The sequence below is a fragment of the Monodelphis domestica genome, chromosome 8 (genome assembly GCF_027887165.1).
Source record: "Monodelphis domestica isolate mMonDom1 chromosome 8, mMonDom1.pri, whole genome shotgun sequence".
NCBI classification, from domain to species: Eukaryota; Metazoa; Chordata; class Mammalia; order Didelphimorphia; family Didelphidae; genus Monodelphis; species Monodelphis domestica.
Window position 1 is genome coordinate 187,617,346 of NC_077234.1, and position 25,886 is coordinate 187,643,231.

The 25,886-nt window shown below is 38.5% G+C and overlaps 1 long non-coding RNA gene across 1 annotated transcript; it reads right to left on the reverse strand.

Moving 5' to 3' along the window:
• Positions 1-41: 41 nt before the first annotated feature.
• On the reverse strand, positions 42-25,682 carry LOC130455838 (uncharacterized). The gene is made up of 6 exons (XR_008914016.1): positions 25,525-25,682; positions 23,179-23,532; positions 22,808-23,049; positions 4,424-4,531; positions 3,404-3,466; positions 42-493 (listed from the first exon to the last, which is right to left on the reverse strand). It is a non-coding gene; the product is annotated as an uncharacterized LOC130455838 (long non-coding RNA).
• Between the last annotated feature and the right edge of the window lie 204 nt (positions 25,683-25,886).

Here is a 25,886-nt window from a genome sequence, read left to right on the forward strand (position 1 = left end):
CTGCACACTGGCCAAGTTGTTTGACCTCTATTTGCCTCAGTTTTCACATCTATAAGATAAGGGGATTGGACCATACTTTTAAAGTACCTTTCAGTTCGAAATGTGATTCTTTGATCCTCACTACTTTGCAGTGGTCAAAATGACATTGGATACAGAGGAGAACTGTGGAGGTGCCATCTTTGGAGATTTTCAAGGTGAAACAAGAGAGTCCTAGGGGGTTTAAATGTTATATGCGCCCGAGTAGGTTAAAGGGACCACAAGGTCCTGCCAGTCATTTATTTCTCTGTTAGATAATAGAGACTCATCCATTCCTAAATTTCCTGTCCTCTTCAATGATTCCAATGGTAACTTGTATGCTTGGGATTTGCTTCCTGGAACAGTCAGATCAAAGCGTGAGGTCATTTTTATCACACACTTGAGAAGGGAACAGTACAAAGAAAATCTTGGACCTGGAAATCTTGTACAGAAGCTTTAGGAGACATCATATTAAACACTGAAGGGCGTAAGAAGGAAACAGAATCTTTGGATTAGAAATTAGACCAAGAATAGGCAAATTGCATTAAATATAACAATTTCCCTACTTTATCATCATTGTTAGCAAGACCTTATGGAGCATGTTCTTTGTATAGGACAGACATGGTGTTGAGCTAATGTACTTTTAAAAAAAATTAATTTATTTTAAAGTATTTTTCCATGGTTACATGATTCATGTTCTTTCCCTCCCCTCTCCCAGAGCCAACAAGCAATTCCACCAGGTTATACATGCATTATCACTCAAAAACCATTTCTGTTATCCATTTTTGTAATAGAGTAATCTTTAAAAAGCCCAAACCCCAAATCCTATACTGATATAAACAAGTGATCCATCATATGTTTTTCATCTGCATCTTTACTCCCATGGTTCTTTCTCTTGTTGTGGATAGCATTCTTTCTCATAAGTCCCTCGGGATTGTCCTGGATCATTGCATTGCTATATAATGTATTTCGGTAATAATCCCCATGCTGGCTCTTTGTGGCAGAAATAATTTCATTCTTTGTGCTTGTATCTATGTCTTCTATTGAAGAGTCTGACCCATTACTATGTGTCTTATACACAACATATTACTGTGATCCTTAATAAACAATTGTTGATTGTTTGATACCTTATTTTTGCTCACATCGAATAATTTATTAGACAATGCAAAAAAAGCTAGAGAATTAATTAACTAGATTATACTGAGGGAAACCCAGATCTTCACCAGGATGAGTCAGGCAAGAGTAAGATTTGGGTTTGAATAATTAATGCTTCATTATAATTAAATACTTTGTAATTACCTAAATTAGCTTTGTCAGTGGTGATCTGGTCTAGGAAGCAAACCAATGAAAATACAGATTCCCTCACAGAATGATCAGCAGAAGTCACCCAAGAAACAATACAAGCAAACCAACCCTTTCCTCTGTTGATTACTTTGATAAATTGTTCAGTTGCTTTAGACTTTTCAGGACTCTGTGGACCATTAGTAGCACACCAATATGGTACATGGGGTTTTCTTGGCAAAGATGCTAGAGTACTTTGCCATTTCCTTCTTCAGTGGATTAAGGCACTTACTAGAGGCTGGATTTGAACTCAGATTTTCCTGACTCCAGACCCAGTGCTCTATTTATTGAGACACCTAGCTGCCTCTGTGCTTCAGATAGATAGATGAACACGAAGCAAGAAAACTCAGCCTAATTCTTTATTTTGATTCAAGTGGTGACTTACTGAGAAGTTCCTCACAAAGGAAATGCCAGTTTAGAAAGGTTCTTTCAGTGAGTGTGTAAAATAGTTGTATCTGATTGACCAAGGGCAGCAGGGTGGGTTAGGGAGATGTCAGAAGCTGGTGACCATGTACCCAAGGTGCCCCAGGGTCAGGACGGATGAAGAAATTAGATAGTGAGCCAGAGTCAATGAAGACCATAATATTTCAGCTCACTATTATTTTGTTCCCTGGGATTCTATGAGGGAGGCTGTCTTTTCAGAAGAAATTTTGACTACCTCATTGATCATGCTTCTTCCTTAAGTTGATGCTGAAGGACCGGCAGATGTTCATTTTCATGAGTAATAAAGACGTGTATATTTAAATACTTATGTCAGGGTCAGCTAGATGGCTCCGACACTAACTAGCTGTGTGACCTTAGGCAAGTCACTTTTGTATGCCCTCATCCACTGGAGAAGGAAATGGCAAACCCATCTGTTACCCATCTGGCAATGATGCCAAGAAACCCTGCGAACCGTTTGTTTGGTCCGTGGTTGCGGGAAGTGTCAGACGTGCCCCAACAAGTGAACAACAGCAACATCATCGGGAAGCAGCTGTGCTTCCATCCGCAGAAGCGGCTACTTGCACAATTGCGCGGCGACACCCCAGGGATGTTTCTGTGACTCCTGAAGGAACCGGGGCTTGAGGAAATAGGAACTGCAGTTCCGACATCCGCCACCAGATGGCGCACGGTTCCCCCTCTCTCCCCTGCACAGACACCACCCGGATCTGTGTGCGTTGGTCACCCTTCATTTACCGCGGAACGTAGGACCAGGACCGGGGAAGGGGCACCCAGAGGTCATCCAAGCCCTCCATTTGATCAGGTCTCTCCTTCGAGGAGTGGCAGAAGAGGTCGTGGCATGTGAATGTGACGAACTCCTATTGTACTTATTTTATTTTTTAAACCCTCACCTTCCGTCTTGGAGCCAATACTGTGCATTTGTACTGTGTACTGTGTATTGGCTCCAAGACGGAAGAGTGGTCAGGGTTAGGCAGTGGGGGTCAAGTGACTTGTCCAGGGTCACACAGCTGGGCTTGAGGTCAGATTTGAACCTAGGACCTCCCATCTCTAGGCCTGGCTCTCCATCCCCTGAGCTACCCAGCCGCCCCCTACTATTGTACTTTAAGGAGTGGGGAAATAGGGCAGCGAGTGGCTGAAGATTTGATACAAAAATACATCTAATTTTAGGGGGGAAGAACTATTAATTAGTTAACTAAAAATGACTAAACTAAAATTTACAATGTAACTCCTAGAGCAATGTTAGAAAGTTATCACAAAGGAATTTATGAGTGGTCAGGTCAATACCAGAACACCCAGCAAATGTTTATCTGAAAGGTTGCAGAGTGAAATAATAAAGCTGCTTGTTCCCAAACAGAATGGATAACTTAAAAAAATATATTGCTGATAAGACTGTCAGGTCTGGGTTACAGAAGGAACATCGTATTGGTTCACATTCCTGAAATACTCAACTTCACCTCTAAGCCAGTGAAGCTTTCTCTTGGGAACATAAAAAATGCTAGTGAATGGAAACAAAGTGTAGAGCTTAATCTTACAGATGACCTAATTCTACTGCGTAATTTGAGTTGGACAAGGACTCCAAACAGGTAAATAAAAGTAAATGTTTTACAAAGAAAAGCGTTCTCTCCTCTTCTCCACTCTTCTGATGGGGATCCAGGATCAGAGTTTGTCCCTGAGAGGAAGAGAAAAGGTAAAAATGAAGAAATGGATTTGATTTGGCAAAGTAAGAATCAGAACTGGTTATGCTGAGCTTCAAGATGGTTTGCAATTAGCCTTCTAAATAGATATTAAGCAGAAATATCTTCAACATAATTCTAACTTTAGGGCAGTGGAGTCTGGTCTTTTAAAGGCCAGGTTGTCTGGTGATACTCATACAAGTTTAGATGAGTATACTTTATCCAAAAGAAATAGAATTGGGACAGCTAGATAGCTCAGGGGACAGAGCACCAGGCCTGAAGTCAGGAGGACTTGGGTTCAAATATGGCTTCAGATTCTTCCTAGCTGGGTGACCCTGGGCAAGTCACTTCATTCCAATTGCTTAGTCTTTACTGCTCTTCTGTCTCAGAACTGATAAGAAGATTTGATACAAAAATAAACCATTTTTTGTGGGGAAAAAAAGGTATTGATTCTAAGACACAAGGTAAGAGTTATAAAATAAGTGTATTACAAATGTTAGGTGGTTGTGGTATTATTAGGAGCAGTTTCAGACTAGGGGAAATTCTTTATAATTATATTGATACAGGTTTTTTTTTTTTTGCCCCTCTCTACTTTTTGCCCCAATTTCCATCTTAGAAATCTGAATTTAGCTCATTTCTAGTTCTCCCTAAGGAGTAAGTTAGTCCCCTATTCAAGCATTAGATTCCTAGTAAATATTTGGACATAAAACTGGGAATATGGGCTAAGGTCACATCCTCTTCTCCCTTGTACTTACTTTCTCTGGGGGAAGTGATTATTCATTAGATTCAATTTCTGCGGGTCTGAAAATGCCCATCTAGCCTTTCAGCATTTACACTCAACATAATCTCACCAGATTTTGGTGTTTTTCACACTTTGCTCAGTTCAGGAAATTTTTGCCACTTAACCAGTCCCCAGCGGGTCTATCTCAGCTGGCTCTCCATTCCTAACAGACCTGACTTGTGCATGGCTTGTCTTCTGTCTCCCAGTCATTTCCATCCTCTTCCATGTACTCGAGGCCCATAACATTATGAGAAGCAAGTTCTTTCCTTTCAGCACAGACCTGTACAATAATTATCATTAATAACTTACTTTTACATTGCTATGTCAAACTATTTCCCATACATTATCCAGAAAATTACATTTGAAGTTATTAATAATGCAAGCAATATTTGCCCCTTTATACAGAAGCAGAAAATGGGTTTTAAGTTCTATGATTTGGCCAAAGTTACAAACTATTAGGCAGCAGACGTGTCTTCTGAATTGAAGTATTCTGTCACTGCTGTGTAATGAAATAGTGTATTATAGATGCTTTCTGTTATGGGGGGTTTGTTTGTTTCTTCACTGAGATTGGTGATCTCATTTGTCAACATGGAATCTAGAAACCCCAGCTTGACCTTGTCCTATGAGAGGAAGCCCTGCTTCACTGCCCCTCAGACTAACAAGAGACCTTAAGATGTCAAATGACCCTCCTTGTCTCCAGAAGCCTCTCCCAGTATATCACACCCTCCTTCTCAGGATGGAACTGGGGACCTTCAGCTTGGAAGACTGACACTCCCTACTGTGCCAAATCTTAAATTTATTTATTTTTTTAGTAAATATTTATCAAGTGTGTACTATATGTGATACTCTGACATATAGGACATAAAGAAGAAATAGAAGAAAATTACCTAGTAGGAGGATGAACTAACGCCTAGATAATCATAATTAAGTGCACAGGACATGCCAAAATGAATAGAATGAAAGGTTAAGGAAGGAGAAATTTATAGCTATGTAAATCAGGGAAGGCTTGGGGGAGGAGGGGGGAAGATGTTATCTGATGAGCTTTTAAGGAAAGGAAGAATTTCAATAAAAATCCTGGTTGTAGGAAAGGCCTGACTCTGGCTAATGGTTTAAGCCATCTCCAGGTAGGTTAGGTTCAATATAGAAATGAAATGAAATCTTCTTAGATGGCCAGACAGTTAACAAAGGGAGATTTACTTGGCCGTAGCCTAGGAAGACTATACATCAAGAATATTGATTAAAGACAGCTTTGATTCAGTTGAGAACAACTGCAGGACAAGCATCAGGTTTCTGATCCTAGCTTTTTGCATTCAGGCAACTAGGAGTGAGGTCCCCACATAGAGCCTTTAGTTCCTTCAGCCAGTTCAGTTTCAAGAACATTTTCATTATCTTTTAAGGAAAACAACTAGGCTAGCCTGCAGGGAGGGCAACTCTGTTAGTGCTCCCTCTGCAACAGTGATAAAACAACTGCCTTACAAAGTGCTTTACATAGATTATTTCATTTGATCTTTATCCTGTGAGAGAAGGATTATGGGGATTTTAATACTTGTAATAGGTAAAAATATGAGAGGAGATTATTCCACATGTGAGGGAAGAGAGAGAGGACAGTAAGATTGGAATATTACAAGTAGTTTAAATTGACTGAAATGTATAGAGTGCTTAAAGGGGAGTAGTATGTACCAGGATTGGAAAAGTAGAGAACAACCAGATTTTTGAGGGCCTGGAGTGTCTGGCTAAGGAGTTTATAGGCAGTAGGGAGCCACTAAATCATAAACATAGTTTTGAAAGAAAACAAAAACGGAGGTACCTGAACTTCAGACAGATCTGGAAAGAGACAAAGAACAAAAACATTTCCTTTTGTTTTGTTTGTTAACACATATGGTTCCACCTTGTTCAAAGCATGGGTTTTATTTCATATATTTGACTATTTGCTTTTCTTTGTGGATATTAAATCTATAATAAAATAAATTTAGGATAGGTGAGAGGGGGAAAGAAGAAAGACAGGGAGACTTAAGGAGACAAATACAGCAGTCTAGGGGAGAGGTAATGAGAATCTGATCTGGTGTAGTAATAGAGGGAGATGAAAGAGGTAGGTAGAATCAATAGGATTGGGCAACTGATCAGAGATGGTGGTTGAAAAACAATAAAAAATGATTCTGAAGTATCTAGCTTTGGAGAGTAAAGAGCACATCAACAGAACAAATAAAATTATGGAGTGTGGGGGACACATGATTTTGGGAGAAGGTGATAAATTCAATTTTAGACATACTATATTTTAGGTGTCAGCAATCCATTTAAGTGGGGATGTCCAGCAAAAGTCTCAAAAGAAGCCAGGGCTGGAGACACTATTTGGGGTTAGCTATTGTCAATGTGGAAATCTAGAAGTCCCCAGTTTAGTTAGTCAGGAACTAGAAACCCAGGTTTTGACCTTGTCATAGGAGAGTCCCCCCCCCCCCCCAGGGAAGGTCCCATTTCACCAGACAATAGACAATCCACTTCAGGTGGGAGATAAACCCAATCTGAAGTCAAGTAACTCTTTGCCTCCAGAAGCCTTTCCCAGTATATCACACCCTCGGACTCTGGACCAACTGGGAACCTTCAGCTTGTGAGACTGATGCACTACCTACTGAGCCAAACAGTCTCTTGACTTCAGATTGGGTTTATCACCCACTTGAAGTAGATTGTCTATTGTCAGGTGAAGTAGGGCCTTTCTTCAGGGGGAAAACTCTCCTGTGACAAGGTCAAAACCTGGGGTTTCTACTTCCCTACTAAATAAACTGGGGACTTCTAGATTTCCATGTTGACACTATATAGAAGTGATAGTTGAAACTTGGGAATGGATGAAATTACCAAGGGAAAGAAACACACCAAAGGTAGTCTTGCGTAATGCCCAAATATAGGACATAGAAGAAGAGGAGCCAATGAAACAGAATTATCAACTGCCTAGCCTTTCAGAGGATAAAATAGAATATCCAAATAAATCTATTTTTGAAAAAAGAAATCAAACAGGTTATAAATGAACTTCATTAAAAAAAAAACAACCCATCAGGATCAGGTAGATTCACAACTGATTTTTATCAAACATTTAAATATCAGCTAATTCCAATATTAAATAAATTATTTGAAGTGATAGGTTTACCAAACTCCTTTTATGAAACAAATGTGGTGTTGATATCTAAACCAGGAAGAGCAAAAATAAAGGAACAAAATACAGACCAATTTCATTGCTGAAAAGGGACACAAAAATCCTAAATAAAATACTAGGTAGGAGACTGCAACAATACATTACAAAGATTATCCATGGTGACCAAACAGGATTCATACCAGGAATGTAGGGGTGTTTTAATATAAAGAAAACTATAATTGATTATATTAATAGCAAAATGGATAAAATCATATGATTATTTTGAGAAGTGCAAAAAAAAAATTTGATAAAACACACAATACTCCTTATTAAAAAAACACTGGAAAACATAGGTATAAATGAATTTTTTCTTAAAATGGTAAGAAACATCTACCTAAAACCATTAACATGTAGTATTTGTAATGGGGATAAGCCAGAAGCCTCCCAATAAGATCAGGAGAGAAAAAAAGATGCCCATTGTCACCATTATTATTTAACATAGCATTAGAAATGCTAGCAGTTGCAGAAAGAAAAGAAAAAGAAATGGCAGGAATGGGTAAAGAGGTGATAAAACTATCTCTGTCTGCAGATGCCATGATGGTTTATGTAGAAAATTCTAGAGATTCAACTAAAAAGTTAGTTGAACTATCAATAATTATAGTATAGTAGCAAGTTAGAAAATAATTCACATAAATCATCAGCATTTATATATTACTAACAAAGTCCTACAATAAAAAGATAGAAATACAACATTTAAAATAACCACAAATAGAATAAAATATCTGAACATAAACTTGCTAAAACAAAGCCAGGAACTACATGAACATAATAATAAAAAACCTTTTACACAAAATCAGATCTAAATATTTGGAGATTATTTGAACAATATTATTGTTCATGAATGTGCAGAGTCAATATAATTAAAATGATACTTTTACCCACACTACTCTATTCAATGCCATTCCAATCAAATTATCAAATATTATCTTAATGAGCTAGAAAAAATAATAACAATTCATTTGGAAGAACAAAAGATCAAGAATATAAAAGAACTAATGAAAAAATGTAAAGGAAGGAGGTCTAATACCAGATTTTAAACTGTACTATAAAGCAGTAATTATCAAAACTATCTGGTACTGGCTAAGGAATAGAAAGGTAGGTCAGAACAGAACAGACATACTACAAACAATAGTAAAAGATTATTGTAATCTTGTATTTGACAAAAATATAGATCCAGACTCTTGGGATAAGAAATCACTATTTGGTAAAAATTTCTGGGATGACAGAAAGGTAGTAAGGGAGAGATATAGACCAAAATCTTATGCCATTAAGATTTAAGATAAAAAAATGGAGACATGGTCTAAACATTGGCAATATTGTAAGCAAATAAGAAGATCAGGGAACATATTACCTATCTGATTTATGGATAGGAGAGGAATTTATGAGTAAAGAAGGTCTGGAGAGCATTGTGAGATGTAAAATGGATAAAGTTTTTGTACAAATAAAACAAGCTGCCAAGATTAGAAGGAAAACAGAAAATTAAGAAAAAAAACTTCATAGACGTTCTCTCAGAGATCTCATATTGAAAATATATAGAGAACTTTTACTAAGTCTATTTCCCAAGAAGATCAAAGAAAAAGGAAAAGAAATTATATGTTCCAAAATATTTGTAGCAGCTCTCTTTGTAGGGGCAAAGAACTGGAAATCAAGGGGATATCCATTAATTGGAGAATGACTAAACAAATTGTGGCATATGATTGAGATGGGATACTATTGTATTGTAAGAAACAATGAATGGGTGAATTTTTTAAAAATTTGGAAAGGACTATATGAGATAATGAAGAGTGAAACAAATAGAACCAGGGGAACATTGAATACGGCTACAGATTTAATATTTGAAGAATAACTTGTGAATGTTTGCCTCCAGAGGATGAACTGGGAAGTGGAAATATGAAAAAACATATATAAAATTTTCACTTTAGACAAAATTTTTATTAATAGTAATTCTAATTAATATACATGTATGTACACATATTTTATTACTTTTACTAAATAGACAATAAATACATATTTTGCCAGAGGATGCCTTCTAAGGTGTGGGGAGAAGAGGGAGGAGCTCAATAAAAGATTTTTATAACTTTGGAAAGAACTACAAGAGATAATGAAAAGTGAAATGAGTAGAACCAAGGAACATTTTATATAGCTAGAGATTTAATGTTGAAAAAATAACTTGTGAATGTTCATCTCCAGAGAATGAATTGTCATGATGTTAAGAAAAGAATGGGCCAGCTTTGGTGGTTCAGTGGATAGAAAGTCAGGCCTGGTGTCAGAAATATTCATCTTTGTGAATTCAAATCTAGCCTCAGACACTTTACTAACACTGATCGTGGGCAAGTCAACCTTATTTAACCTCATTTTCCTCATCTGTAAAATGAGCTGGAGAAGGAAATGGCAAACCGCTCCCAGTATTTCTGCCATGAAAATCCCAAATGGGGTCATGAAGAGTTAGGTACAACTGAAAAATGAAAAGAACCAGAAGAGAGCAACATCATGAAAGTTAAAAGAGCATCAAAGGCTGTTGTTCCAGGATGTTAAGATTAAAAATTTTAGTTTCTCTGCTAAAATTATTATATTTTTATGAGGTTTATTAAAGATTAAGAAATAAAGAAAATACGAATATAGAAAGCACGTGGCTAGAAGGGCCGAAAGGCTCATTCAATTTCACTTACTACATCCTTGCAATCTCCAAGTACAGGAAGAGACCTCAATAGGCTTTACAGCCAGTTTAAATAAAAGTTTTGATCTCGTCCAGGTGGGGATCTCAGTGGGATTACAGGGAACTCTGGGAGCTACCAAGGACTTCTGGGAATTGAAGTCCAGGGTTCAAATCTCCATTTTTTACAAGGATAAGGGATGAGGACCTTAAAAAAGTCTTTGAATTTGGTCATTAAGGAAGCTCCTTTTCTTAGCTTTGTTGTCTGTCATGCTCAGTCAATCTATGGACAACCTCCCCCCAACCCCACTAAGGTCATAGGTATATTGAGCATGGTGCTAATATTACCTTCACCATGTGGAATGGCTTTGTGTTGAGTCTGAAGACGGCCACACACATTTGTGGAAAATCACACTCCTGGGTTTCTTGGATCAAGGTTTTGTCTGGATGTCTTCCAAATGGCACAGCAGAGTCCATATTTTATGGCCTTAATAAGGAACTAAGCCTTTTAGAAATCTTAGTAAGATAAATGTTTCCTAAACAAATCCTGACTCTTTTAGGATATAAATCCTCCAGAAAAATGATCTTGAGCATTTCCTTCTTTCATTACTCCGCCAGCCCTTGCCCTTTCTACATCTAACAAGAGGGGATGAGAGCCACCCCCTGTTTCCTGACCTGCTGTCCCCTAAGTCATATCACCTCTCCATTTATAATATACTATCAGAAAAATAACTTTGGTTCTGGAAGATACATTACTCGTATACTGGCCCCTCTCCCAAAAGTGAGGCAAAATTTCCATTTGTGAGTAAATTTTAAATGTTCCTTTAATATAATGACATTCTTGGCATGTGTTTTAAAAAGCTTGGTTAGATGGGATACACTAAATGGCAAAAATAGCTTCATTTTCAGATTTAAAATAAGACTTGGCAATGCCCATACGATTCAAAGTGAAAGAAGGATTTTTTTTTTCACAACTGGTTTCTCATATCTGCTGAAATTCTATTGCCTTGGAGTTATAAATTGTTTTCCCGAATGTCAATCAGCACCTTTCTTATTACAGAGGCTAACTGTGCCTACTATAGCTCAAAAGATAAATGGGATTAAAAAAGTATAAGAGGTTGGAAGCAGAAAATAACTGTGCAAATAGATTTATTTCTAAATGATGCAGTAATCAACAGGCTAGTTAAATCCTAAATCCCTTGCATTTGGTTTTGGTGAAAACACACAGCTGGCCTCTGAGTCACTGAGTGGGTTTTGGTTAGGATGGGAATGAGTCCGTCTGTTATTCTTGCATCATAGACACCCTCCTTTTTCCTCCATTCTTATTTTTATCATCATGAAATATATAGAATAGGAAGTAGCTAACAGGGGCTTGTCAAATATATATATTGAAAATGTGACTCCTTTATTTCCTGTAACTCTTGTACATGTTCTTTTCACAAGTTTGACTGAGGTGTTTGTAGGCATCATTGGAAGGCACATCCTTCCATATCAATACAATTATGGAACTGCGTTCCAATTATGGAACAAACGTATTTGAGCGTTTCTGAGATATTTGTAATAAAGGTCTCCTATTGACCCTTACAAAACACTTTCCTCCTTAACAACTCTGTGAAATAGGGAGTGAGGAATTATGAGCCTTATAGTTTACAAAATGAGCAAATGGAGTCCCAGAATATTTCAAAACAGCTTTTGAAAACGAATCACATGGCAGAGTAGTCAGCTTTGTAGTTAGGAAGGCCTAGGTTCAAATTCCGCCTCTGACACCCAGGTTGTATGACCTTGACTCGCTCAGGGATCATAATATTTCCCTCCCTCTCTTTCAGCCAGCTTGGCTGGATCATACAGTATGGGATGGGGGGTGGGTTAAAAAGGGAGATTGGGGTCAGGTTATGTAGGACTTTAAAAGCTGAACAGAAGACTTCACATTTTATTCTAGAAGTAACAGATTGCCACAGCAGTTGGATGGGGGGTGAAGCTGGGGGAGTGTAGGTCAGTCACCGGGTCAGATCTGTGTTTAAGGAAAACTCTGGCAGCAGTGTTTAGAATGGGGAGAGTCTGCATTAAATGTGAGTGAAGAGAAGGCGTTGGGTTTTACAAAGTTAGAAATGGCAAGACTTGGCAAATGATATCATATATGTGAGTTGAGAGGGGGTTAAGAGGCCAGGAGAATGCCAAGATTATGGACCTGAGACAATGGAAGGATGGTGATGCCTCTGCCAGAAGCAGGAACCTTTTGAAGAGGGGAGGGCTTAAGGGGGAAAACGTCGAGTTCAGCTTTAGACATATTGAATTTAAGATGTCTCTAGGACATCTGGTTTGAAGTCTCCAATAGGCAATTAGTGTAGTAATAGAGGGAGATGAAAGAGGGGGTGGATAGAGTGTACTGAAGCTTGAAGGAGAGATAGGGGTTAGATAAGTAGATCTGAGAATCATTTGCTTAAATACGATAGGCAATATTAAGGGAGCTCTTGGGGTTAGCAAGAGAAATATTAAGGTCCAGGATAGAATCTTAAGGTGATATGGATAATGAGCCAGCAAGACAAAATGAGGAATGGTCTGGCAGGCAGGAGAAGAACCAGGAGAAAGTATCATCACAGAAACTCGGGGAAGGGTAGGGTGGTATACAGTGTCAAATGCTATTTTATTCTCCCCCAATTATATCTATAACAATTTTTTAACATTTATTAAAAAAAATTTTAGTTCCAAATTTTCTCCCTTCTTTTCACTTCCCTATCCTTCCCTCTTCCTCCTCCTTCTGTGATATGGTAAACAATCTGACATAGATTTTACATGTGCAATCGTGTAAAACACTTTTCCATATTAGTCATTTTGTGGAAGAGAGCTCAAATTAAAAAAAAAAAGAATGTAAGGAAAATTTAGTATGTTTCAGTTTGCATTCAGACTCTTTCAGATCTTTCTCTGGGAGACAGATGGCATTTTTCATCATGAGTCTTTTAAGATTGTCTTGGCTACTTAAAGAATCCTAGAGAATCAATTAAAAAGCTAGTCGAAATAATCAGCAACTTTAGCAAAGTTGCAGGATACAAAATAAACCCACATAAGTCATCAGCATTTCTATATATTTCTATCACATCTCAGCAGCAAGAATTAGAAAGAGAAATTCCATTTAAAATCACCCTAGACAATGTAAAATACTTGGGAATCTATCAGTTGAGACACACACAGGAACTATATGAACACAACTACAAAACACTCTCCACACAATTAAAACTAGATCTAAACAATTGGAAAAACATTGATTGCTCATGGTTAGGACGAGCTAACATAATAAAAATGACCATCCTACCCAAACGTATTTACTTATTTAGTGCTATACCCATTGAACTACCAAAAACTTTTTTTACTGAATTAGAAAATACCATAACAAAGTTCATTTGGAAGAACAAAAGATCAAGGATATCCAGGGAAATCATGAAAAAAAATGGCAAGGAAGGAAGGAGGCCTTGCAGTCCCAGATCTCAACTATACTATAAAGCAGTTGTCATCAAAACAATTTGGTACTGGCTAAGAGATAAAAAAAGTATCAGTGGAATAGACTAGGGGTAAGTGACTTCAGCTAGACAGTCTATGACAAGCCTAAAGATCCCAGCTTTTAGGACCAAAATCCACTATTTGATAAAAAGTGCTGGGAAAAATGAAGACAGTATGGGAGAGATTAGGTTTAGATCAATGTCTCATACCCTACACTTAGATAAACTCAGAATGGGTGAATGACTTGAATATAAAGAAGGAAACTATAAGTAAATTAGGTGAACACAGACTAGTATACATGTTAGATCTTTGGAAAAGGAAAAATTTTAAAACCAAGCAAGAGCTAGAAAAAAAAATCACAAAATGTAAAATAAATAATTTTGATTACATGAAATTAAAAAGTTTTTGTACAAACAAAACCAATGCAATCAAAATTAGAAGGGAAGCAGAAAGTTGGGAAATAATTTTCATAACAAAAACCTCTGACAGAGGTCTAATTACTCAAATTTACAAAGAGCTAAATCAATTGTACAAAAAATCAAGCCATTCTCCAATTGATAAATGGGCAAGGGACATGAATAGGAAATTTTCAGTTAAAGAAATCAAAATTATTCATAAGCACATGAAAAAGTGTTCTAAATCTCTTATAGTCAGAGAGATACAAATCAAAACAACTCTGAGGTACTGCCTCACACCTAGCAGATTGGCTAACATGACAGCAAAGGAAAGCAATGAATGCTGGAGGGGATGTGGCAAAGTCTGGACATTAATGCATTGCTGGTGGAGTTGTGAAATGATCCAACCATTCTGGATGACAATTTGGAACTATGCTCAAAGGGCACTAAAAGACTGTCTGCCCTTTGATCCAGCCATAGTACTCCTGGGTTTGTACTCCAAAGAGACAATAAGGAAAAAGACTTGTACAATATTACTCATAGCTGCGCTCTTTGTGGTGGCAAAAAATTGGAAAATGAGGGGATGCCCTTCAATTGCGGAATAGCTGAAAAAATTGTGGTGTATGCTGGTAATGGAATACTATTGTGCTCAGAGGAATTATAAACTGGAGGAATTCCACGGAGACTGGAACGACCTCCAGGAATTGATGCAGAGCGAAATGAGCAGAACCAGGAGAACAGTGTACACAGAGACCAATACACTGTGGTACAATTGAATGTAATGACTTCTCCATTAGTGGCAATGCAGTGATCCTGAACAACTTGGAGGAATCTATGAGAAAAAACAGTATCCACATTTAGAGGAAAAACTGTGGGAGTAGAAACACAGAAGAAAAACAATTGCTTGATTACATAGGTAGAGGGGGATATAATTGGGGATGTAGACTCTAAATGAACATCCTAATGCAAACACCAACAACATGGAAATAGGTTTTGATCAAGGACATAAGTAATAGCCAGTGGAATTGCACGTCAGGTATGGGAAGGGTGGGGGGAGGGAAGGGAAGGAAACAATGTGATTCTTGTAACCAAGGAACAATGTTTTCAATTGACTAAATAAATAACTTACAATGAAAAATAAATAAATAAATAAATAAAATGAAGAGTCAGACAAAAAAAATATTGTCTTGGATCACTGCATTGATGAAAATAACTAGGTCATCACAATTGTCCATCAAAACATACTGCTGTCACCACATACAATGTTCTTCTGGTTCTTCTCACTTCACTTTGCATCAGTTCATGTAAGTCTTTCCAGGTTTTTCCAAAATCATCCTGCTTGTCATTTCTTATAATATGGTAGTATTCCATCACAACCATATATCACAAATGATGGACAACCCCTCAATTTCCAATATTTTGCTACCACAAAAAGAGCTGCAATAAATATTTTTGTATAAATAGGTCATTCTCCCCACCCCTTTTTTAATTTCTTTGAGATACTGACCTGATAATAGTATTGCCAGATCAAAGGAAATGCACAGTTTTATGGCCCTTTGGGCATAGTTCCAAATTGCTCTACAGAATGGCTGGATCAGATTACAACTCCACCAATTGTACATTGGTGTCACAATTTTCCCACTTTCCTTCTAATGTTTATTATTTTCCTTTTCTGTCATATTGGCCAATCTGATGGGTGTGATGTGGTACCTCAGAATTGTTTTAATTTGCATTTTTCTAATCAAGAGTTATTTAGAGTATTTTTCATATGATCATAGATGATTTCTTCATCTGAAAATTTCCTGTTAATATCTTTTGATCATTTATCAATTGGAGAATGGCTTATATTTTTGTAAATTTTACTTAATTCTCTACATATTTGAGAAATAAATCTTTATCAGAGATATTTGTGGTAAAAATATTTTCCCAGCTTTCCACTTTCCTTCTAATTAGTGAAGGTTTTTTAAGAATGAGGGAGATTAGGGCATATTAAGACTTTCAGTATAGAGAGGGGGAAAGAGTGGAGACCCCCTTCTTAAAATGGGGTACAGGGGAGACAGCTGATGTTTAGGGTTGGCTCAGAGAGAGGAGAGGGGGTGTGAATATTTCCCCCTTCTGCCTTCCCTCCTTAGCTAAAGCTGTTCTCCTCAATTCGATCTTGTCTGTCTCCCCCCCCCCCACTGGAGACCAAAGGGTCTCCCATTAATCTGTTCACTCACACTCAGCTTGGGGAAAAGATAACTTTTAATGTCAACCCAATCAGGTAATACAAAAGGAATAATGGGGAGGGAAGAATGGGAAAAGGAAAGTGGGGAAAGGGGGTCCTAGTCTCTATCTAAACCCTATTCCCTCCCTTCTTGAGTTTTTGGGGAACTCAGACCTTGGAGCCTGAGCCTCCCTGAGAGAAAATCAGGTTGACTCACTCCTGGGCAACAGGAGCTGAGGTGAAGTCTGCTCAGGTTTCTCTTAAGAAAGTCCCTTTAATTGGAAAGTGTTGAGGAGAAGGATTTCCAGTCACAAGTAGGAAAAGTGAGTAACCCTCAGGAGAAAGTATTTTCCCACCTTCTGTCTTCAGCTTCTCAAGACTGAGAAACTGAAAGAGCAACTCCTCTCCTAGCCAGAGTCTTCTCCTCCTCAAGATTCTAATCTCTTGGGGCCCCTCCCCCATTGAGGTGATCAGTTTCACACACTCTTCAGCCTGGCACCTTTTCTTTAGTGCCAGCCTCTGTCACAGAAGCTATAGTAAAGAAAGCATTTGTACATTAAATTAAAAAGGTTTTGTACAAATAAAACCAATGCAACCAAAATTAGAAGGGAGGAAACAAATTGGGAAAAAAATCTTTATAACGAAAACCTCTGACAAAGGTCTAATTACTCAAATTTATAAGGAGCTAAAATAATAGTACAAAAAAATCAAGCCATTCTCCAATTGATAAATGGGCAAGGGACATGAACAGGAAATTTTCAGATAAAGCAATCAAAACTATTAATAAGCACATGAAAAAGTGTTGTAAATCTCTTATAATCAGAGAAATGCAAATCAAAACAACTCTGAGGTACTGCCTCACACCTAGCAGATTGGCTAAAATGACAGCAAAGGAAAGTAATAAATGTTGGAGAGGATGTAGCAAAATTGGGACATTAATACATTGCTGGTGAAGTTGTGAAATGATTCAACCATTCTGAATGGCAATTTGGAACTATGCTCAAGGGGCACTAAAAGACTGTCTGCCCTTTGATCCAGCCATACCGCTGCTGGGTCTATACTCCAAAGAGATCATAAGGGAAAAGACTTGTACAAGAATATTAATAGCTGCACTCTTTGTGGTGGCAAAAAATTGGAAAATGAGGGGATGCCCTTCAATTGGGGAATAGCTGAACAAATTGTGGTATATGTTGGTGATGGAAAACTACTGTGCTCAAAGGAATAATGAACTGGAGGAATTCCATGTGAACTGAAATGACCTCCAGGAATTGATGCAGAGTGAAAGGAGCAGAACCAGGAGAACCTTATACACAGAGATGGATAGACTGTGGCACAATTGAATGTAATGGACTTCTCTAGGAGCAGGACAATTCTGAGGGACTTATGAGAAAGAATGATGTCCACATTCAGTAAAAGAACTGTGGGAATAGAAACACAGAAGAAAAGCAACTGTTTGATCACATCAGTTGATGGGGATATGATTGGGAATTGTAGACTCTAAATGATCACCCTGGTGCAAATATCAATAATATGGAAATAGGTCTTGATCAATGACACATGTAAAACAGTGGAATTGTGTGTGCTATGGAAGGGAGGTTGGGGGAGGGAAGGGAAAGAATGTGAATCTTGTAACGATGGGAAAATATTCTAAATTAATTAATTAAATGAAATATTCCAAATTAAGAAAAAAAGGAAGGAAGCATTTGAAAAAGAAAGGGAGAATGACCAGAGTATACAGTCTCCTAGTGATGGGAAGGAATGAGATTCTTTAAATTCATGCAGAAGGATATAAATTATGATAGATGATTTTTTTAAAAAGACATGTATATGTCTGATTTAGAAAGTCTCAGCATTTCAAATAATGAAATAACCTTCAGGAAACCAACTTTAGGAGGAAGGGACCCTTAGATAGAGTGGATCTGATGTGATTTTAAGAGTCCTAGAAAGGTTTTCCTGCTTTAACCCATATCTCTAAGTATCCAGTACCTCCCTTATCTATTTGTAAATGCCTGAGATTCTCTAATCAGGACATTTTTTTATTAGAAATTAGACTGAAAATGAAAATTATTCCAAAAGAGGCAACACTTTGATTTATTATTATGCTAACAAGATCATTTATAGAATATTTTCCAATTATAAAGTATCTCTGATCTTATTTGACCTTTAGGAAAATACTTTAAGGTAGTCATAATTCATATCTGAATGTATTTGAAGAAAAATGCCAAGGATACCTCTGCATCTTCAAGGATCGATATGATTTGGGGAAAATATTTGAAATAGGGAAGCTGAGGATGCAAAAGACATATTTTGCTTCATAATTTTTTCCATAATTTTGTGTAGGATTTATTATTCAAGGAGAGTTGGAAAATAGACCATTATTTGGCTACAGCTAATTGTGGGATTCTGGGAAACTCTCTTAACCTCTCTGCCTCAGTTTCTTCTACTATAAAGTCAGGATACTGGGGGCAGCTGGGTAGCTCAGTGGATTGAGAGCCAGGCCTAGAGACGGGAGGTCCTAGGTTCAAATCTGGCCTCAGACACTTCCCAGCTGTATGACCCTGGGCAAGTCACTTGACCCCCATTGCCTAGCCCTTACCACTCTTCTGCCTTGGAGCCAATAGACAGTATTGACTCCAAGATGGAAGGTAAGGGTTTAAAAAAAAAATAAAATCAGGATACTATCACCTACACAACAAGGTTGTTGTGAAAATCAGATGAGATAATGTATGTAAAAGATTTTGCAAATCTTTCATGTAAACTACTTTTTAGTCATAAAAGTAAGCATTATTTAAGCTGACATATCCTCTCTTTTAAGCTTTCTCTTTGTCTAAATCACACCTTCCCTGGGAGGAGATAAAGGTAATTAATTGTTTTAGTTCAAAAGACCTTTCTGGATAGCTCAGTCAGCAAATGGAAGGGGAAATTCAGAGTTCTCTACCTCCTAGCTCTTGATAAATGGCAGGCTACATGCTACTAGAGTACAGCAGAATGAAAACATAAGCAAAAGATTTAAAGTAATGTGAACCAAGAATGTCAATGACTTAGTTGGAAAATGAGTATCTCTGGTTTAGCTAAATGAAATGTGTTTGAAGATTTAATAGAATCATATAGCCTCAGGATGGGAAGGAATCTTAGAGGTCCTGTAACCTAACCCCTTCACTGAAGCAAGATCCTTTCTCTGCAGCGTGCCTGATCCATTTATATGTTCCCAAGCAAATTCTCTCACTTCCAAGGGTGTCCTCACATTCTTCTTTCCATCCCCATCCACTTCCATTTTCTCTTGGCCTCTGTTAAGTTGAATGTGTTTCTGTATCCAACTCTTGTATGATTTCTACCTACTTTAATCATGGCATCCTTATTTGTGTATCTATTTGAGTTCCCTGATTAAATGACAGAATAAGTTCCTCATTCTTCCTCCCCCTTTCTTCCCAAGCAAATTTCTTTTTCCATCTCCTTCTTTTCTTATTTTAAGATTATCAGTATCCATTTGAATTCCTTCCTTATATTTACTTTTTAAATGTTTCTCTTGATTCCTCTGAATTTCTAATTTTCTATTCAGCTCTAGTCTTCTATTTCAATAAAAGGTCCATTTACTCTTCTATAGGGTAATCGTCAGTTTTTCTGGGCAAATTATTTTTGATTGAGGTCTATATCTTTTGCTTCCTGGAGTATTTTATTCCACAGTCTCTGTTCCTCTATGATGGTAGCTGCTAAATCTTGTGTGATGTTGACTGGTTCCTCAGTACTTGAAATGCTCCTTTCTAGCCTGCTTGTAGGGTTTTTTTCCTTTAAGCTGAAAACTGCATTTTGACTGTGATATTCTTGGGAGTTTTTGTTTTGTAGTTTCTTTTGAGTGGTGACTGGTGAATTCTCTCTATTTTCACTTTACTTTCTTGTTCTACTAAACCTGGGCAGTTTACTTTCTCTCTTTCTCTAAAATCTCTATTTTACTTATATAGAACCAAGTTCATTTCAGTGGGGATATGGTTCCTCTTTTAATCCAGATTCATTGATGAATGTGTTGGTTTTTACCAGATTTTTGGGTCAGCACGTAGTTAATTAGGGCAACTAATTATAGTGGTAAGCCCTCTCAGCTAGAGCTACACATCTTAGATCAGATCTGGACATCCCTACACTCATAGGTTGAATTTGTGGTCTTGGTCTAGCTAGACAGATGAACCACCATGGATTCTTTTCTTTTCTTTTTTTTAAAACCTTTATCGTCCATCTTAGAATCAATACTAGGGATTGGTTCCAAGGCTGAAGAGTGTTGAGGATGAGGCAATTGGGATTCTTATTTTCCCAGGGTCACACAGCTAGGAAGTATCTGAGGCTGTATTTGAACCCAGGACCATCCATCTGTAGGCCTGGAACTCTATCTATCTACTGAACCACCTCCCTGTCCCCCACTATATATTTTCTTTCAATTTCCCAGTCACTAGTCAGCTTGGCATTCTTAGATCATTGTTGGAACAGTTATAGTTTTGGGACTGACTTGTAGTGACTGCTTCCTTCCTCTCTACCATCTTGGCTCAATCCTTTAATCCCAATGATTCTTTTCTTTTTTTTTTTTTAAACTCTTACCTTCGGTCTTGGAATCAATACTGTATATTGATTCCAAGGTAGAAAAGCAGTAAGGGTTAGGCAATGGGGGTTAAGGGACTTGCCCAGGATCACACAGCTGGGAAGTGTCTGAGGTCACATTTGAACCCAGGACCTCCCATCTCTAGGCCTGGTTCTCAATCCACTGAGCCACCCAGCAACCCCCAATCCCAATGATTCTTAAACTACTTTTTCTTGATCTGTTTTCTAGATTAGTTAAAAAAAAAAGATATGGATTAGCTTTCATTCTTCTATTTTTGCAGTCCTTCTTTTAATATTTCTTCTTGTCTCATTGAGCCTTTAATTTTCATTTGGTCCATTTTAATTTCCATGAAGTCTGTTACTTGGCTACTCCATTGTAGGATGCAGACTGGGCTGGGGACATCTCACTTCAGGAGGATCTGAGACACCCCAGTAACTGCTATTCTTCATTTGCCATCAACTCCTCTGCTTGGTTTTGACTCAAACGTTATGCTTTTCCCAGGATAATTTTGTCATCTTAAATCTCATCATCATGGAGTTTGTTCTAGTCTTGATACTCAACACCTTTTCAACACCCTCAAAGGCTTCTTCCATTTGAGTGGATGGCTGGAAGTCAGAGCAAAAACGTCTCCCAAAGCCTTCCTTTAAAGAAAGCCCTGAACTTGCCAGTTAAATTCTTAATTTTCCATTAGCTGCTCTGCTTTGGCTTTAATTCCATGAATATTATGCCCAACAGCATGTCTCACCCCTTTTCTGCTTTCTTTTCTGTATTTTCTCCTGCCTTTTTGAAGACAAGGATTGTTTCTTTTTCTTAGTTTTATCCTCAACATTTAGAACATTTCCTAGCACACTATTGCTGTTCAGTCATGTCTGTCTCTTTCATGATCCCATGTGGGGTTTTCTTGGCAAAAACATTGAAGTGATTTGCTGCTTCCTTCTTCAGCTCATTTTACAGATGAGGAAACTGAGGCTGACAGGGGTAGAGTGACTTGACCAAGGTCACACAGCTAGTAAGTTTCTCAGTCTAGAATTGAACTCAGAAGGATGAATCTTCCTAACTCTAGGCTCAGCCCTCTACCTACTATTTCACTTAGATGACCCCTCCCCACAAAAGCACATAGTAGGTGCTTAATAAATATTTATTGTCTATTGACTATTATTGCTCTCTTCTATTTCTGCTCCTTGCCCAATATAGAGCCTGGGCCAGGCCTGAGCTGAAGCCTCAATATTCCAGCAGTCATAAGTGAGCAGAGGTCCATCTTCAGGTCCCATCCTCAGTTTGTCCTGGAGTCATGATCCTCTGGGGTCAAAGGTACATAGCAGCTGCTGGGTGGTCCCTGTTCCTGCATCCTGCAGGAGTCAGGAACAGTCTCTGCAACTACTGCTTGCCCTAAAACAGGGCTACAGTTCTTTCCTTCCCCCAGCTATGGGACCCCTCTTTAGTCGACATTGTTTTAGCAAACCAACTCTGAGGTCAGAATGATTTAGTTTCTTGTCCTATCACACAGGCTAGTCCCCATTCATTCCTCATGCTGAAGGTTCCACCCTTCTGGCTGGAATCTCTCCAGCGCCTGCGAGCTTCTGCCTGTTTCCTTATGCTGACCTAGACTAGAAAAAGAACTTACTGTGGTTTTCCCCTGGATTTCCTGATTACTATTCAGTTTAGTGCTCTTACTATATATTGGAGTAGTGGGGAAGGCGAGTGCTGTACTGCTTCCTCCTACTCTGCCATCTTTGCTGCACTCCCTCCATCTGTGTGTTTTAATTTCAGCCCTACAGAGAGACAGCAATCTTCTCAGAATTAGAGTAAAAAGGAAAAAAGAAACCCTCTGCCAAGATCATGGAGATTAAAAATAGGCAGGCTTGAAGTAATCAGTGTGATAGAATGTAGGTGTGCACCTGGCTGAGTTACCTCGGAGGTCAAGAATCCCGTGTCCACATCCAAACATCTGTCGCTGTCAGATGTGGGCAGCCTAGAGCCCAGGCTTCATTGTGAAGTTCTGTTCACAGAAAAAGAAACAGCTCCTTTAGAGACTAACCTGGTTCATTTCATGAAAATGATCTGGAGCACTTCCCGTTTTTCATGGTGGAAGGGCCATTCATCCTAATTATAGACAAAGCTCATCATGATGTTCCCTTGTGCCTTGGAATTTCCTCATCATGAGTTCCTTTGGGCACGTCAGTCACTGAACCTTGTCAGAGGGGGGTCAGCTTTTTATGACAAGTGTCCCTGTAAGGAATCCATTGCTTGAATAGGTTCCAGTGGTCTTAGAAAATCACACTTAAAAAAAAGAAGAAAATCATACTCGTATCAACTGTTTTCCACACATCCTGATCAATCAATAAGCATTTATGGAGCATCTCTTATGTGCCTGGTACCAGGCTAGGTGCTGAGGATTAGAAAACTAACCTTTGGAAGAGTAGTCCTTAAAGCACTGGCGCTAACAAGTGCTCATAGGTGTCTCCCCTTCTCGGTGTGGCTTTATAAAGGACAGATACTAGGGTAGGGCTGGGTTGGGAGGATCCAGAACTGTGATTTCCTAGGGGTAGAGAACCCTTGGGGCAGGGGCTCCTTCCGCTGGTGCAGGTGGGCAACTTAGCACTGGGAACTTGTGCCTTCCTCGATGTTTTTACAAAGTTAGTGTGGGATCAGTCAGTCACACAACAAGTATGTCTCAAATTCCTACCATGTTTGAAGTACTGTGATAGACACTCAAGATACAGAGAAAGATGAAATATCTTCAGTCCTCATGTAACTGCCATTCTATCGGAGGAGACAACATGTGCATATATAGATATATATGAGTCCATACAGGAACCAGGTTAATAAGGAATAACATTAAGCAGTTTAGGACTGGGAGAAGACACTAAAAGATGAAGGGATCTTTAAAGGCTTCATGAAGAAGGTAGAAATTTGGACAGAATCCTGAAGCAAACTAAGCAGGTCTTGAACTCCGTTCTCCCTGACAGTGACTACTAGAGTGTTGTGTCTGGACTCTGGAAGATCTGTGTTCAGATTCAGTCTCAGACATTTAATGGCTATTGGGCAAGTCACTTAACCTTTTCTAGCCTCAATTTCCTCAACTGTTAAATGGGGATAATAATAGCTCTTACCTTTCGAGGACTGTTATGAGGCTCCAATGAGACAATATTGTAAAGTATTTAGCATAGGGCCTGGCATTTAATAAATACTTATTCTCATCTCCTTTTCTCCTTCTTCTTGACTTCAACTGGCCCTCTACACACCATACGATAATGTCTTTTTAGCTTAATTTAAGCAAAACATTGCAGCCGTTTGCTGGTAGCTTAAAATTCCCACAAATGTCGTCACCCTGGACTTTTCTTTTCTTCACCACGGCCCCTCAAAGCCTAGGTGTACATTCTTTTTAAACCCTTACCTTCCATCTTAGAATACCGTGTATTGGTTCCAAAGCAGAAGAGTGGGGGCTAAGTGACTTGTCCAGGGTCACACAGCTAGGAAGGGTCTGAGGCCAAATTTTAACCCAGGACCTCCTTTCTCTTGGCCTGGCTCTCAATCCACTGAACTACCCAGCGGCTCCTCTTGGTGTACATTTTGAGTGAGAATGTAAATCTAGTTTCTGGGGACATAAGATTCCTGCTGTCTGATCTTTGTCATTGTAACAGGAGTGATCAAATAGCCCCTGCTCCCATTCACTAGGGAGGGGAAATAGGACTGGTGACTGTCCCTGCCTGACCCATGGAAGATCAGGGTTTGATTCCTCAATGGGAACTCAGGGATTTTTTTTTCTCTTCCATGCTTCCCCACACTTTTAGCATTTAGGAAAAAGGGAAGATAAGGCTGGAGGGACTGAAATGTGTTTTGGGCTATAGCTTCCCTTTGAAGAGTAAAACAGAATTCAATTCAGAAATGTGGTAAGGGCTAGGCAATGGGGGTTAAGTGACTTACCCAAGGGTCACACAGTTAGGAAGTGTCTTGGGCCTGGCTCTCAATCCACTGAGCAACTAGCTGCCCTTTCCCCCATTGTCTCTAACAGTTCTATTGATGATATTTGTTGCAAGTAATTTTTTTATATCCCTGTCCATTGAATCTTTGCTTATGGCAACAAAATAATCATTTAAACAAAACTGATCAACAATGGGACCTCATATACAACATTCCAGCTCTGTAGTTCCTTATCTCTCTACTGAGATGAAAATAAAAATATTGTTCATAATAATAAATATTGTTTCTTTGAAAGCTCAATCCTCTGTCATGACCCCATAACCATGGAGCAGAGGAACAATTTTAGAGGCCAACATCTTATTCAATGTCTTTGATCAGATGGCTATAACTTATATGGCAGAAAACCAGTTAGATTCTGCCAACCAGTGAGTCTCTCTTCCCTCTTACCAAACCCTTATCTGTTCACTTGTATTGAGAAGGTGTCCAGTTTTGAGTGGCCATATACTTTTCCAATGGAGGCATAGCAAAGGTAAAAATTTCATGTGTAAATTATTTCTATTATGATAATAGAATCATGAAAAGCAAAGGGTTATGGCAATATATGACTGAATCAGAAGCCTTGGGTTTAAGTCCTGGTAACAGCATTTACCCGCTATTAGAAGGCAAAGGAGAGATGCACTGTGGATATGAGTAGACTAGAAAACCTAAGCACTAAGGAACTGCCAAGAAGAAATGAAGTAAAGCAGAGATCCTCAAACTATGGCCTGCGCAGTCACATGTGGCCCCTTGAGGCCATGTATCCCGTCCCCATAACACTTCCGGAAGGGGCACCTCTTTCATTGGTGGTGAGAGGAGCACTGTATGTGGTGGCACCGCAAAGTGTGGCATTGCTCACATACAGTACTACTTCTGGTGACATAATCTTTTGCGTGGCTCTGTAAAGGATAATTTAGCATTGTGACCTAAACTATGTTAATTATTTGGTCATCATGGATATCCTAAATATAAAAGAAATATAACCAAGTCAGCTGGAAATTTATGGTGATTTAATTGATATAGTGGAAAGAAATTAAGGGAGAAGGAAAGGGTGAAGGATTTCTCCCACCTGACTTGTACCAGATGGGAAGATTTGGGGATCTAGAAAGTAAGGGTTTGGAGTGTGAAGGAGGAAAGAATCAGCCTGAACTCCAAGA